General features: G+C 36.0%; 2 protein-coding genes across 4 annotated transcripts in view; one reads left to right on the top strand and one right to left on the bottom strand.

Moving 5' to 3' along the window:
• The window catches only part of LOC134741701 (troponin I), a 443517-nt gene that overhangs the window by 133419 nt on the left and 293908 nt on the right, over positions 1-16190 (bottom strand). The window lies entirely within an intron of this gene.
• The window catches only part of LOC134741679 (protein scalloped), a 73961-nt gene continuing 59690 nt past the window's right edge, over positions 1920-16190 (top strand). The window contains exon 1 of one of the 2 annotated variants that reach the window (XM_063674551.1): positions 1920-2248. The gene's annotated coding sequence lies outside the window, so the exon portion shown is untranslated. The remainder of the gene's footprint in view (positions 2249-16190) is intronic. The other variant, XM_063674553.1, reaches the window with a different exon arrangement.

Here is a 16190-nt window from a genome sequence, read left to right as displayed (position 1 = left end):
TAACGATCATTAACAGTTCACAGTTGTCATACTGGTTCATTCTATCATTTGACAAAACACATCAGCAGAAGGAGATCTCCAGGAGAATCCATCTGGGTTGGGCGGCATTCCATCCGGCATAAAACCCGTTAACATTCCACAATGCCTGAAAACTCGCCTCTTTAATCAATGTGTCCTGCCCACCATGACATACGGTGCCGAGACATGGACGCTCACTAAGGAGGCTGTGCATAAAATCCGAGTGGCACACAGAGCCATGGAGCGCGCCATGCTCGGCATCAAACTTCAAGACCGAGTGAGCAATGTTGGAGATCCGACGCCGGACCAAGGCGCAAGACGTCGGATACGTCATTACCGAACTTAAATGGAGCTGGGCGGGACATGTTGCCAGGCAGAGTGATGGCAGGTGGGCCAAAATGTTAACGGAATGGTGGCCGGCTGGCCGCTTTCAGACGAAAGGAGTGCCTGGCGTCCGTTGAGTCGTTGGGTGGACGACATTCGGAAGATTGCGGGTCACTTGACTCACTTCTGGATGAGATGGTCTCAGGACCGGGATAAGTGGCGTATTCGAAGAAAGCAAGCTCAGCAGTAGGCGAAAAAGGCTGATATGATGATGATGATACTGGTTAAAAACAATTAAGGTATATTGAAATACAACACTGAATAATGTTAACAAGATGCACTTAATTATAATACATAAAATGTCATTTCGAAAGTTATACTTGATTAAAAAGTTTGTATTATGATAATTAGGAAAGTTACAAAAAAGGTTTACTTTTAGGTATGTATATTGATTAATGTAACAATGTTATTATTAGATAAGTAGTGTCACGACTGAATACATAATTATTATTTAATAAGTATTGTATCGAAGTATAAGTAAATCATATTATAAGATTTCATTCATTAAATTATTATGAATCACGAGGATTTCATATTTTATTTCATAATGAATACCTAATAAATGACTAACTACTAATACGTATCCCGCTTACTTATATTACATAATTGACGTTTTATTTCATTAATAGGACCTCACAATAATTAGCCCAGAAAATATATGGGGCGAAAGGGAAATTAGTCATGACGCGGAAAATGTAGAGACTAGTTTAACATTTCTACAAGCTTGAGGGTTTATTTATGATACATAAGGCCAAACTGTCTCTAGTCATGTCTGTCAAAATGTTTAGTAACATCAGAAAAATCATCTAACTAAAGTGACAATATAAAACTCGCAATGGAGCTAATAACTAATTGTTTTTTAATACGAAAGTTGCTAATTTGACAAGAGTATCAGCGCCACCTTGCATTAGCGTTCATAAATAAACCGCTGCCGCTAGATGGCATGCAGTGGCTTATTAAAGCGAAATGGAGAGACCCTCGCTCTCCGTCGTAACAAAGATGGCGGCGATCGGGAGCTAGGCAGCAGCAGGTATAAACTTTGTGTGTGTTAGTGTATACATGAACAAAATTTCACGTTTGACCACTCTGGACACGCACACAGGCGCAGAGATCGGGTGTGCGCGGGGCAAGGGGAGTAACGTCCGTGAAGTTGTGTCAGCATATGCGCAAACGAGGTGCGCATTCGTCGCGTGCGTTGTCGGGATTCTTTGTGCCATTCTTCGCATACCAATAAGAGTATATTCTTTAAATTTACTCTGAAATCGCCATCTAATCAAAATTCGGCCCTTCAGCTCATCTTCGCACACCATAATAGGTAAGTAAATATTATATTCAAGGTGGTGTTCATACAATTAACTCGATATTTTGGTGATTTTTATTCGGGAATGTCAACAATGCGATCGCGATCCTGCAATATTTTACATAGTTGTCGCGTTTGCTTTGCTTCGAGTTCCGGTCGTTCGGGTGTCAGCATTTCGTGATGTAAACATTATCTAGGCTAGGTTCGGCTGCATTAGGCGCGTTCTCGGGAATGAAGTGTGCTCAAGGTGCTTTTGTGTTGTTAATTTCGCTTGAGTGTGCTTACTCGGATGGCGCAATTTTCGAAAGACGCGGTATGGTATCGTTCGCCCGCCGTATAGTTCAGTCGCGTTGGTGGCTGCATGCGATTTGACGTATTCCAATCTGCGCGTAGTGATGTCACTTGTGCTCTTATTTAATGGAATCTCAGGCGTTCTTCGCGTAATGTGCGAGTGAATTGTAAACATTGACAGTGATATTGTAACCAATGCAGTGATTTTTTCCAAAAGTGTAATGGACTGTTACTATTCGAAATTTTTCCCAAGGCGTGAGTATCCATTTCAATCTGTGAAAACAAACAAACAAAATTCCTCAAATATTTGAATAAATTCCTAGCATTGCCGGCGTGTTTGCTGATTCTTGGCTAAAAAATAGTTATAAATTTATTTTAGGGACAATATTTCATTAAGTTTTGTCAATATATTGAGTACATCTAAGAATACAAATTGCAGGTTCTGTTTATTGTAATTATAATATAATATAACATGTAAGCAATAACTAACTAAAACGAATCTCTCTCAAAATATAGAGATTGTAACTGAGTTAAGATGAATGTTTGTACCTAACCTCTTATGAAATAAACAGTTTAAATTAAAAAAAAAATTTAATCGACTACTCATACAAAAAATCAATTGCATTAACAATGTAGCAATTCAGAATTGTATTTCTAATAAGTTGTGACTCTCAAATTACTAGAATTTTGGGTAGAAAGTGATTCGATATTTATAAGATTTAATAAATTACGTAGGTATTTTAAAGGTCCCTTTATGTTTTCCTTAATAATTCTTGCAAAAAAATGTTCTATTACATAAGACATAAAAAGGTTCGGTACATATTTTCGCTAGGATCAATATTTCAAAATAATTATATTAAAGTGGGAAAGATACTTATAATTTGTTCTATGGTCGCTTTTTTAGTTTTTCGTAAATAACTCCAAACCAAAACTCCAAATGTGTTGCTTATGTCCATGGGCGACGACGACTGCTTCCCATCAGGAGGCTCGTTTGCTATCACATAAAAAATACACTGTGGGCTACCGTTTCCGAGTTATTTACGAAAAACAAAAAAAAAATCTTAGAACAAATTACAAGTATCTGTGAAAATTTGAACTGTCTAGCTATCACGGTTCATGAGATACAGCCTGGTGACAGACAGCGGAGTTAGTAATAGGGTCCCGTTTTTACCCTCTGAGGTACGGAACCCTAAAACTATAAAAAAAGGACCTTGTCTATTACATCACAATAATGAAATAAGAGTGTTGATTTTAAAATATAACACATTTAGGTATTTAAAATTACCCTCGTATTTAAATAACACTACATGTGCTGCACAAATGCTTAAATTAGTATTATAAATATTACTTCAATTAATATTACCTACATTAATAGATATTTCTAATAATACATCTAATTCCAAATACCTATTCACAACAAATTTTTAACATGTTTTAATCAACGAAGTTATTTAATTTATTTAGGTACTAATATTGTATTTGCATCTAAAAGAAGTCAAATTAATAAAATTACATTTATGTTGTACTCCACGATATCTTATCCATTAAGCTTTGCTATAGGTATTTTTTCTTAATAATAAAACCAAAAGTGATCAGTTTTATGATGTTTTTTATATTATTTAGTTTTATGAATTATTTAGTTTTCGTCCACGAACGGACGGAAACCAAAATAGCTAGGCGAATATTTAGTATGGTGATTTATGAAATAAAACTATGAAAACGGATTATATCGCGTATATTGAATTTATAATACATCCCGACGTTTCGAACTCTTTACAGCGTTCGTGGTCAACGGGTGACTGAGGAAAAATTACAAAATGCAAAAATACCCACATACTAAAATAATAATAATATAATCCGTTTTCATAGTTTTATTTCATGAGTAACTATCGCGGTAACCGAAGACAATATTATGGTGATTTAATTTAAATATATCTACTAAATACATTTGTTTTTTCTCTCAATATGATCTGTATTGCCTATTAAAGCAGGCATTTAGTTTACGTCCACTCCTTTGTCATTGTCTACACTGTGTGAATAAAACTGTATTTTATACAATTAATTCTGAATCAATTTAAATTAAGGATTGTTGAATTTGGTATGAAAATAAGCAGCTATAAAACCAACTAAAAATGATTTCTATATAACATTAGAACTCAAAACGAAATGTATAATCGATTTTTAACTCAATAATGCAGTGGTCAAAAACCAGCTCATACGTGGACGAAAACCAGCTCATAGGTGGACGGAAACTAAAATAACACTATTTTTTCAAATTATATTATTTATAAAATAAACCGTAAATATTATTTAAGGGCAACTAATATTAACCTTAAATAGACAATATGAGCAATACAAATAAATATAACACATTTAAGTAAGAGTACTTAAAGATTTTCTTTTCGCATTTCAAAGTCGGGATCCCCTATAAGTGGATGTAATCTGACATCTGACACACCTACCCTATAATGCCCATTACTTGTGAGATATAACTCCGTAATAGATGGATACAGTCTAAGGAATAAACGTGCCTCGAAAATCACGAAAATTTGATTCTCCTTCGGATGGCGCCACTAGTTTTTGCCTACTCTCGTATAGAGGACGTTGACGGTTTCGTTTGTTATTTATAATTTTAACGCATATCAGTGAAAGAACATGGGTCAAAATCATATAAAAATAATTAATGCAAAAAAAAAACATTTGTCCACATTTAAATAAATAAATTTTGAACATCAGTCCATAACTAAATACAATAAATTAAATTTAACTAAATCTACTACATAAATTTAATAACAAAATTAGCCCAACATGCAACAACCCCTCTATAGTCCGTGTACATGGCTTTCCATTTTATAACAATTGAACAATCTAAACTGTCAGTAGCAGTATTCAGAAGGCTGTTGGGGCTGTCCCGAACACGGCGCATCAGGGAGGCCAATCTCTTGCGCATTATGTAAAATTAAATACAATGTAGGTCTGTTTAGATAGGTAGATTATTTTTAATGGATGCGTTCTGTCAGCTATAAAAAGTGACAGATCACACCAATTACAAATTGATATCAAGAAATTACTATCGGAATAGGCCTCCAGACTGTTGTTGTTGTCCTAAGGCACCCCAGGAGGTGCAGAGGGCCTTCACAAGCTCGCGCCACGCCTTCCTATCTCCTACAGCAATTTTGTAGACCTCCAGACTACTGAGTAGTTACCTATATTAAAATGTTAATTCTACATATGAATTGATGCGTTTAGACAGAATACAATGCGTATAGTAAAAATAACACAATATTTTGTATCACTTGCATCTCTATTTATGTTACCTTTAAACGAGCAATTCTTGTACATATATATATATTTATCAAAGATAGATATAACTCCGTAATAGATGGATACAGTCTAAGGATAAAACGTGCCTCGAAAATCAAGAAAATTTGATTCTCGATCAGATGGCGCCACTACCTTTGGCCTACTCTCGTATAGATGGCGTTGACGGTTTCGTTTGTTATTTAACAATTTTAACGCATATCAGTGAAAGAACATGGGTCAAAATCATATATTATATTTTTATTTTAAGTTTTAATCGTGTGTCGATAGATGGCAGTAAATTTACGTGGCACAAAACTTACTATGACAGTACCGCTCTATCCTATTATATCCTCTTTGTATTTATATATTTCGGTGATCTCGGAACCGGCTTTAACGATTTCGATGTTTTCCGAGCAAAGCTCGGTTATGATAATACTATTACTTATTCTGTGGCACGGTCTCCCATCAGATAATATTGCAATGTACCTATAATTGTGAATAGGAACCAAACCACGTTTTACTTGACTTGTAGGTGTAGTCTCGCTTACAAACCATATTCCCATTAAACACAATGCAATATTTTTGCGTATCACCACTTTAATTTTAGTTAAAATAACTACATAGTATTTTTGGGTCTCTTACCACAAAGGGCTTTTAGTTACTTCTTCAATTCACTAAAATAGTAAGCTTAACTTTATTCACAATCAGGGAAAACAATAGTTATTTGTGCAACAAGAGAGGAAAGTTGATTTTTCTTGCGAGTGTTTATTTTGAGTCCCGAGAAAGCGAAAGATTCTATAATTGAATCACGAGCGAAGCGAGTGATTCTAAGTTAGAATCTTGAGCGTATCGAGGGACTCCAAAAACACGAGATGTAAAATAACCTTGCTCTCGTGTTGCACACATCATTTTTCACCTCAGTAGTGAGAACATATTAAAGGTTAAAATGTATTTCAAATTACACAGAATAATAATAAAAATAAAACAAAAAAAAAATTAATAAAAGTATGAAGTGGCAGTTCATGACCTTCACTAAATTAAAAAGCTACTTTGTTTCACTCCCTGGAGTGAGGAAAGTCGCACTTTCCTCACTCCAGGGAGTGACGAAAGTAGGCTTGTTCGAGCTGCTGAGGTGAAAAAGAAGTAATATGACAAATGAATGAACCGTAAACACTAAGCCACCTAGGTAGATAGATTCATTTATTAGCTATAGTGACGTGAAATTCCAAAACATAACTTACCTTATTTTACATTCTTATGTATATATTCGCAAAACCTCAGAAACCCGGTCTCTTTTAGACCTGCAAGATTATTGTGAAATATTATAACTAAATAGGTCAATAAGAGCCCTATATTACCTTATTGACTAGCTTAGTCAAACAATCATCATTATTACAACAGGGGGCAACAAAAGATGACAACAGTTGTCTTCTTGACCCCCCCTTAGGCTACTTAATTTTGAAAAAACATAATAAATAGCTAGACAAGAGTTGCCTATCAGTGAAGCATAGGCAAAGAGAATCTCGCTGTTTTTCTCTTATGCTAATATTGTAACTACAATCAAAAGAGATGAGTAAAATTTTTCTTTATCTACTTTTACTGACAAAACTAGTTTGCCAAACTATGTACATCAAACAAATCAGAAGTAGGTAAATTGCTTATTAAATTTAGTTTAGTTCCAATAGTATCGATGCGCTAGTTCTTTAGTCGCGGAGAGCTTCAATTACAGTATCAGTCGGAGTTTCGTATAGGTGCCAAGAGTTATTTTGGTCAATACGGTTGATGTTTTTATTGCGGAGACGCCGGCGACTCGCAGCGACAAGCAATAAGACGTGTAAACTGCTGACACTTCAGGCCCTCACGCAGCGTCGTATCTAATGGCCGATTCGGAACGATTTATCACGTATTCTGTCTTAGGGATATTGAATTTAACGCCATTTGCCACATCACTGATGGCTTTGTTCCTTAATTAAACTCTTCTATTACGTACACTCCTTCAGCTCTTAAAAAGAGATGCCGTTCGTTCCTTTTTATATGCCTGTGTGTTTTTAGTGTTTTAATGCTTTTACCAGTGTAGGGTTTTAATTGAAAAGTTTTTTGCACCATTTCGGTAATTAATTACACACTAAATAAATTAATCAAACCAAACAAATATGCCGTTATTCATAAACGCGTTACTGACCTGAATTAGCTGTAATTTTTTTGTCTTTATCTGTCATTTTGACTTATGTATTTATAAGAAAAGGATTAAACATAATTTAACTAAATCAGGCCCGTAAAGTTTTATGAATAAGGGGGTTGTGTAGGTATACATATAGATAGTAGAAACTTCAAGTAAATGCAGATCAACGATAATTCGCATAATTCGCAGTGCTGTGGTTTATTGATGAACTGTTGATGGCACTCCGGATGCTGTAATCGTAGAACTCTGCCCATTCGCTTACTCGACCGGCTCGTGTGACCGCGACCGACCGAGCTCAGCAAGAAACGACCATTCTATAATAAACGTGCGACGCTATTCACTCCGTATCATCTTTCACAATAAGATATTCAAAGAAATGTCCATTGATATTGCTGACAATAATGCAGTATTTTTTTTTGTACTAAGGTATTTATTTTAATGATAGCAAATTATGAATCAGCTAGAGTAGTCTCTGCTTATTACGGTATGTTTAAGGCACACAAATAAATAATTTTTCAGAATTGCTATTGTCGAGGTGCTACAGTATGAGGTTATTCAAATAAGATGTGTACCTATGGGTTTTTTAAGGGACGGCAACGCTCATGTGATACTCCTGCAGTTGCGAGCGTCTATAGGATGCGTAAACGCTTGGGTACGAGTACTTTAGTTAGAACAGCTGTATATGTTTGCCATCAAAAAAACCTTCACCCGCTCATCATTATCTTGATTCTTGACATTTATTCCGGTTGCATTTGCAGCTATGAGATACTGCTTTTTGTGACCGGGGTCCGCTTCGGAACACCTATTTCCATTTAAATTCAAATTATTTTATGCAATGAAACTCTTGAAAATCAAAGTTTTTAAATGACTCTCAGATAATAATATTTGGCACGCTAATGTCCTATAAATGACACCCTGCTGTTACTTTACTGTTAATTGATTTAATTAAATTTAAAGGTGACATGTTCTGGGATAGCAGTCAGCGACTGGACGTCTTCCTTCTTTCAATTTCATCTTCTTCTTATAGTTAAGTTAATTCAGGTCCGTTGCAACAAATTTATAACTATAATCTATCACGTTTTCGGCACTGTATTGTCAATATTATATGTAATATTTTTCAATGTCACTTTTCTGTAATGACTGTTTGTGCCAAAACCAAAATAAAGAGAAATATAAAATAAGAGAAATAAATACTCACGACCTGTTATTAATACCTATGATATACCTATAATACATATTCGAAATTAGTATAAAATAATCTTATTTTGATAGAAATATAATGAGTAAATCTCAGCTTGCCCTAACGAGCAAGGTATTGAATGACGACCACCGTGCGCGCGGTTACGCTACCTGCTCTTATTGACCTGCGGAAGGTTCACTCCCACTAATCCCTCGAACAACCTACCCGACCACGAATCAGCTCAGACTCAGTGTTACACTTTGCGGGATGCCTTTGATACCTAACAGTTAACTATGCAATTAGATAGATAAAATTATTTCTTATTTATTTAATCAATTACTAAATATTCATACAATATTACAATATCAATTTTAACAGTTTGACTGTAGGAGGAAGTAGATGTGTACATATCTAATGAAAATTATTATGTATAACAAAACATAATATACATCTATTCTTAAACGTCCATAGATCTAATTATAACGGTAGTTCATTCACTGGCGCCAACCTGTTCATTTACTAGAAAATGTTGGTTCATTCACTGGTGATTTCCCATTTTTCTACATTACAATTTATATAATGTAAAATAACGGGATGTTACTCAAAACCTGCATTAATGAAAACAGACTAGCATACTTGTTTGAGCTATTAAAACTTTTCCCACCTCATCCCACCCACACCCACATAGGGTTATGTGGGTACCCACATAAGATAATGCTAAATTAAATTAAATATTTTATAGTCTAAAATTTCCTTAAAACATAATATACATCTATTCTTAAACGTCCATAAATCTAATTATAACGGTAGTTCATTCACTGGCGCCAACCTGTTCATTTACTAGAAAATGTTGGTTCATTCACTGGTGATTTCCCATTTTTCTACATTACAATTTATATAATGTAAAATAACGGGATGTTACTCAAAACCTGCATTAATGAAAACAGACTAGCATACTTGTTTGAGCTATTAAAACTTTTCCCGCCTCATCCCACCCACACCCACATAGGGTTATGTGGGTACCCACATAAGATAATGCTAAATTAAATTAAATATTTTATAGTCTAAAATTTCCTTATCGGTCCATTCACTGACACACACCCTATATATCCCTTAAATTTTAATTTGAAAAATGCATTTTCATATAATACAATCGATTTTTAATCATAATTAATTATAAACAATTTATTTATTAGTCACCATAAAAAATTGCAGCTCTGGAGATGTTTGCGCCCGCGCCGTCTGTCCAGTAGCCTCGCTCTATTCTCGGATGCCTATTTGTGGAACCTCTGGTGTGGAACCCTCGATATTATCTCGGCGAAATGAACCATACTCTTAATGCTATAAAGCTTAAATTTAATTATACTCGTATGCTACTTTCGGCCTTCTAATGTCTGGAAGAGATGAATGAGAAAGGACCCTCTCGCCTCTTATTTATCTTAATTTTTCCCTCAAGAGACGTGACAAACGGGGATTACGGCTCGGCTGTGCGAAATCAGTTGTCATAATTGCTATCCGTGCCGTGGTTCAACAATACATACCTAGTAGCGATTATGCTTGCTTTACACTAAATGGAAGTAAGTAAAAATTGTTTTCTCATTTGCAATTTAGAGAACAATACGAAAATGTTAAGCGCAGTCTTCAGAGAAAAACCGGCCAAGTGCAAGTCGCGTTTCAAGGAATCCGTGCATTACACAATTTTTTATAATGTATTTTTTAAGTGAAACGTGAGTAAAATGTCTGAAAAATCCGTAGGGGTCGGATCAAAAACTAAGTAATTACAGAAAAAATATATTTGAGATTTTCACAATGAACTCATTTGGTATGTAACACGATATAGTTTAAAAAACTTTATTTTTGAGTTTTCTCATTTAGCCCTTAAAATAGAAGAGGAGAAAATAGGCTGTGACAGACGGACAGACAGACAGACAAACAGACGCACGAGTGATCCTATTATATAAGGGTTCCGTTTTTTTCCTTTTGAGGTACGGAACCCTAAAAAAATGTATAACGAGAAACGAGACTGCATGTCTCTCCATCGACTGACCTGCGCTTGTAGTTCACAATCAGTGTTCAGTTGATTGCCTATCGTTATTTGAAATTTTGCGGCACACAAATAAAAATGTTTTACTTTCATTTACAGTGCAATCCCGTGAGAATGAATACAGTCTAATGACTTATTATAAACTAATTCCTGTAGGAAGTTAATATAGGTATACATATACGACTTTTTGGCAATTGCCTAACATATCAATAAATATTTTTCACTTCTCATGCTCGTAAAGTTCGACTTTAAGTCGTGCGTAGACGACATAAAATCGCTTTTAAGCTCTAGTGTATGAAGTAAGATCATCTATTACGACCCTTAATGACTTAGCAATAAAGTCCATAATCTGCCAAACAAACTGCCAGCCCTGCGCGCTCCCGACCGGCTTGCCCCGCGCCCCCGACCGGCCCACGTACAATTTTCTTTAGTCTTAAATAAATACAGTAAAATAATCTAAAATATTCGATTTATTTTACTCACAATCGAAGTGAAAAGCAGAGTGTATAACTCAGACATAAATTTCCATTTTTATCCTCGATTATTGGTGCTCGATGCGCTCGAACCAATAAATTGCCTCGGGTGAAAATGGATCGCTTTATGCGCTTGTTGTACAATCTACTATTTGTCATAAATAAAAGTATTTAGTACCTACTTGTTCGTTAGCCCTGACCTGAGCCATAGCTATTTTACTACCAAGTCAAATCACTTAGTCTTCATGACACGTCAATACGTCTCCACTTTATAAAAACTGTTTAAAAAAACCTTTTTTTCGTATATTTTCGTAAAACACATTTCATGGCTGATGTAAAACAATTTAATTTCATAAAATCAAAAAAGTGTAGATATTCGAGTAAATGTGTATTTATTTGCACCATAGATGGTAGGATCCTATAGATGAGCTATACGCGTGCGTCCGTGAGGGACAGAACATACGCAATGCGACAATATGATTGGTCGAGTTATTTGTTGCCCACCATAAACCATACTAAATTTACGGTGGGGATTAAAAAAAAGTGAGACAAGGACAAACAATAATAGCACTTTCTCTACTACTCCAACTGAAAGATACATAAGATTATCAGTTCCCCCCACCACTTATGCCCAATCAGCCCCAATCCATACTAATACTAGACTAGATTCATGATTTGCACCAAGTTTAAATATTATTCATTTATTTATTATTAGGAAATCGTCGTACATATCGCTTGCACCAATTTAATCCCCTCCGATTATTGATGTACGTACCTAGATATCACACGCTCAATTCCGTGCGAGTGAAATGCGAATTGACTGGCTTCGAGTTGGTAGGATAGCAATATATCGCAATCCTGAATACACCTAGAAATAATTTTCTCGATTGACTGCACTGTAGTTACGTGTGTTGCAGGCAACATTCGATATGAAGCTCACTTTGAGTTCACTTGTTAAACTATCGTTATAGTTGGAATCGAATAGTTCCCGCATCCGCGCGGACGGTCTTGGCAATTTAATTAAACTTGTTATTTGTACGTTTTATTTCGCAATTGGGCTCGTGCTCGCTTTGATTGTCTGTCGGCTTGTAAAAGCACCTACGCTCCACTTCATACCTGCTAAACTGCGCTGTTCGTATAGACGGAGAGCTGGTAGACATTTTGGAGTAGGTTCTTGAGGCAAGCTGATAATTTGCCTGATACTCGTACTTATTCTATCATGCCCTAACTCAGCACTGCCGGTCTGGCTGCAGCTGCAGGGTAGCGGGGCTAAATCAACCCTTATATTTTTAATGATTTGTTTTTGGGCCCAAAAAAATATTCTTTAGGCAATCTGTAATTTTTACAGGTTAAATTTAAGTATCTAAATAGTCGTAAAAAAAATAACCCAGAACATTTGGTCGGGTCTTTGACCTTGCCAGACGCGTGCAAATTATTTTAAAAAAAATTCAAAAAAAGGTTCTAGCCACAATCTGTAATATTTACAGGTTAAAGTTAAGTATCTAAATAGTCATTAAAAAAACAAGCCAGAGCATTTGGCCTGGACTTTCTACCTGTCTTATCGCGCGATCTAGAAAGTTACGTATGGCACATACACGCACGCAAAAATAAGTTTGTTATCCTGTATAAATGTATGCGTTACAAAGTTACAAAAAGTAAAAAAGGTACAAATTAGGATGTGTATATTTATGATAATTATGTATGTATAGTATGAGTATTAGTAGGGAAATAGGTAAGGATGTGGTCATATTACATATGAAATAAATACGCCTTAATACAAAGCAGTAATTAAGGTACAAAAGTGTAAAGTTGTAAACATAAATATATCATATATTTAACGTCGACTGTACAATAAAGTTATCAAACGTTACAAATGTATATAACAGCGTCGGCAGTAGTCGGTACCTTTCCAATTGCTAATAATGTTTAATGCGAACTAATTTAGCATGCATTATGCGCGGTAGATTTCCTCGAATCATTACTCAAAACAAAGTAGGTAATAATATGTTTAGCAAAAATAGATACTTACCGTAGTAATCATCATGTCATATTGGAAGATATTTTATTAAACGTAGCCTGCCTAACTACGTAATTTTAATATATGTCTGACAAAAATATAGAGGTCTAGGAAAAAATCATATCTATGTATGTATGTATGTGTGTATGTATGTTACGGAACTAACCCAGTCAAAAATTTCGCGGAGAACAAAAAGTGTCCGTTTGCGAATTGCACCAGCTTTTAATAGAAACATCGGATTTAGTACGGCAGATGTCGGAGTGAACAATTAGAAGTTTTTGTCGCTCTTCATTAATTTAGCAGTGGACAGCGAAATACCGACAGAAAAAGGCCCGGGGTTTAATTAGGTCGATGTAAAGAAGAGAAAATCTCCAATCTAACTATGTATTCAAGTCCATATTTTTTAACAGGTGACTATTTTTTTAAAAACTGTGTTGTTGGTTGTTGGAAAAGATCCTGGACCAGAATAATCTTTCAATGATGAGATTATATTAGATGTGGAATGCGATAATCTTGTTATAAGCAAATTAGGAAAATATTAGTACATACCTAAATTGAATAAAATGACTCATAAATAAATTATGAGGTTATGAAGATGAAAGCCTTAAAAATGTATGTCTAAGGCCCTAATTTTTTAAATGACATACCTACCTACATCAAAATATTAAATAATAATAAATTAGTTTCTCACTAATCACGAGTAAAAAAAGCGTCTTATTTTACTATTTTAATGGACAAAACATGATTGTTTTAACACCCTTAGGTACTCGTGAATTGATATTCACAATTATACATTTTATTCACAATATTTCGTCTTAGATCGGATTTCAATTTCTGTTTCTAAATGTACAGCTGCTTGGGTAAATTAATTACAATACCATGAAGCAGATCAAAATGATTTGACTAACTCGACGCGACACGTGCGTGCATTTCAATTGATTTCTTTGAAATTATGTGTCTATTTTACAAGACAAGACAAGACAAGAGACGCCACACCCAGCCAGGAACATGCCTGCTCCGGACTAGCCGGCATACCAGGGGACGTAATTTTATGGGGAGTGACACGCTCTGGGATGGGAAAGGGATAGTTATAATCAGCCGGCTATGCAGCCTTAAGCCAATATTGGAAGATAGGTGGGGTAGGTTATGTCGTCGAGGGAGAGCGTTGGTGATAATATGCTTCTCGTCGTTTTCGTTTCGGTCTTCATAACATCTTGTGCCAAGCGAGGCCAATATCATCTTGAGATAACGTTTGCTCGTCGATTCGAGGTGTTGGTTCTTCTTCTTCTGATTCGCTGTCGGTTTCGTCCAGTTGATATATTTCTCTTGCTGCTTTGATGAATTCGCCTTTGTCGTCTGCCATGTTGAGCCACTCAGAGGGATGCCGGGATGGAGCTCTGTAGCTATATCTTATGCGGCTTCTAAGAGATGAGGTTTTGGGCGTCTAAGGATGTCCTAGGTAGCATTTTATCCTCTTGGTTATTGTTCTGCCGTTCTGACATTAATTCCCAATCATGCAATTCTCCCCGCTCGCTTGCCTCCTTTATAAAAAACTAAGTCTACCAAGATGCCCATACTTCAAGCACAAGAGGACGGCACGTTGTCACTTAAACAACACTCATTTAAACAATTCATAAAGAAATAGCACCACAAAGAAACACACAAATAGCACCTCACTTGGATTGCATAGCTATCAAATTTGAGTGGTAGAGTCCTCTAATTCCGCGTAGTGGCGATACCCTTTTTTTGTCACTCCACATGTTGCAGCAGTGAATCGTGTAGACAATGCAATTCGTTGAGCCCCCTCCCCCCCCTGCCCCCCGCGTCTGTCAGCCTGCACGTTCGGGATAAACTCAAAAAACCGGACAATCGCGAGCCGGACCCGCCAACCGAGGGCTCCGTACTTTTTAGTATCTGTTGTTGCAGGCAAAAGAAACACATCATCCGTGAAAACTTCAACCGTCCAGCCATCACGGTTTACGAGACACAGGCCGGCGACAGACAGACGGACAGACGGACAGCGGCACGGAACCCTAAAAACCCCAACAACACCGAATGTAGTTGTACCTACATACAAACACTGTTAAGAACGGACCGTTATTTAAAAGACGTAAAATGGAAAAATCTCACCGGTAAATTGCACTGTTAACATTGCCACTCACTGTTTCACTTTCACATACAACCAACCCACGTGTTACAAGATAAGCAGATATTCTATAGAAACGTATACTGCATATCTAGATGCTCGCGTCGGTAAAAACTATCACGGTCCGGTCAACATCTGGTGACAAGATGCAATTGCGAATGCCATTGTAAATAGCCCCCGGAACACAACCGACCCCGGCCGCGGTCAGAACCAAACTCTTGAAATTATGTGTCTATTTTATAAGAAAAATAACTACCAACAAATAATTTATTGTGCGAATGGGAACTAGTATTAACAAACTACCGTCAAAAATATTTTTTAATACACACTTTTATTGCCGACTGTACTGTCTCTCCTTTGCATGTCTATCAAGCACTCCTCTCAAATGAATGAACACAATGTGATTTCCCATCCATGAGTTCCTTTGGCTATCTTCCGACTGCATCATCAGATCAGTTCTTTGTTAGCATGTTATTGCATTACCATCGGAAATACGGAAGTATACCAAATTTCAGCTCACTCAGACACCCGGAAGTGGTTCAAATTTAGGTTACAAGATTTGAAGCACATAAATACACCTACAAATATACGCAGTGAAGCTTAATAAAAGTGTGTAAAAGTGATCATATTTTCCGAATAGGTGAGGTGAAAAGTCATAAAAAACCTGTCAGCTACAGTAAAAAAAAAACTATATATAATAGTCCGGTCATCAATTCTCATCTAGGTACTTAAAGGTTAACCGGAAGAAATTCCTTAAAGCGATAAGTTCGCCTTTGTACTGCCTATTCTGTGCCATATTTGTATTCTGTGTTTTGTAAAATAAAGAGTTTATACATACATATACATACAATA

This window comes from Cydia strobilella, chromosome 5 (genome assembly GCF_947568885.1).
Source record: "Cydia strobilella chromosome 5, ilCydStro3.1, whole genome shotgun sequence".
NCBI lineage: Eukaryota > Metazoa > Arthropoda > Insecta > Lepidoptera > Tortricidae > Cydia > Cydia strobilella.
Note: the sequence above shows the minus strand (reverse complement) of the source record. Positions and strands in the feature narration are given on the sequence as shown.